Here is a 1,186-nt window from a genome sequence, read left to right as displayed (position 1 = left end):
CCTCTACATATATATATATATATATATTACACACACACAGTCTCAACTATTGCTTCGACCACAATACCATTGCAGACGTGCAAAGGGCTGCAGAGATTTCAGCAGGTCTCTCRGGGGTCTTCCTACAAATCTAGTATTAATAATCTGAAATTACAGAACAGTRCAATGAGTCAATGAAGATCTTTAACTTTTGTCATATTAAATATTAACATACTAAAACTGATCAAATTAACAYGTTTTACTTTTAAAGAATAATGTCACCTGTATAATGTTTTTTTTAAAGATGGTAATGCATCATTAACATGGCTAAGAAGATTAAAGTCTCCATTAAGTTATGTTTTTTTAACCTCTAGCAGTAAAATAAATCAAACATTTATGGTATTGCATTTTTTTTAAAACACTTGTTTTATCTACATAAAATGACAAGTACATCTGGTGACCAATGGAAAACATGCTTCTTAGTGAAGAAATGTTTCAAAAACAGGTTATTAATCTATTTTTTTTAAATGTGTATATGTTGTTGCCTCACAACAAGAACCTGGGTTCAATCTCTGGTTTAGATTTGGTGTTTGGGTTTTCTCACTGAGTCCGAAAACACGTTTTAAGGGTCTTGTTTTTTTGTTTTTTTTTTTTAATTTATTTATTTTTAGTCTCCTTTGCAAATATTTGTGATCTCAGAGTGATTTGTCTGGTTAAAAACAAGTTTTTTTTAGTTAATCACTACTTTATTAAGCTGCAGAGTGATGCAACTTTGAGCTCTACCAAATTTCTACCGGAGTAAAACCAGACAAGCTCAGGAAGTGGCTCGACAATAAGTAAAATAACTTGTTTATTTGTTGGAAATACATTTATTTTATACTTTTGAAATGTTTCATCAAACAGTTTGAGAATATAAAACTAAGAAATGAAACTGTTTAGCTTGAACCATTTTAGTTTACTTTAGTTTGCACTTGGTTAAACAATAAACAGAATTTAACTTTGTCATTAGCGTATACACATATTTTATTTAAAAATGTTTCATTAAGTAACTTGAGAATATAAAAGTTAGAAACAATATCTTGAATCTGAGTCATTTCACTGCCTTTTAACCTGAGTGTTTACTCTCAGTCACAGAGTAAACAAAACTACATTAAACATCAGAAACTTTCATTAGTTGGAAATACATTTGTTTTATATGTTTTACTTT

This window comes from Austrofundulus limnaeus, unplaced genomic scaffold (genome assembly GCF_001266775.1).
Source record: "Austrofundulus limnaeus strain Quisiro unplaced genomic scaffold, Austrofundulus_limnaeus-1.0 Scaffold54, whole genome shotgun sequence".
Taxonomy (NCBI): Eukaryota; Metazoa; Chordata; class Actinopteri; order Cyprinodontiformes; family Rivulidae; genus Austrofundulus; species Austrofundulus limnaeus.
Note: the sequence above shows the minus strand (reverse complement) of the source record.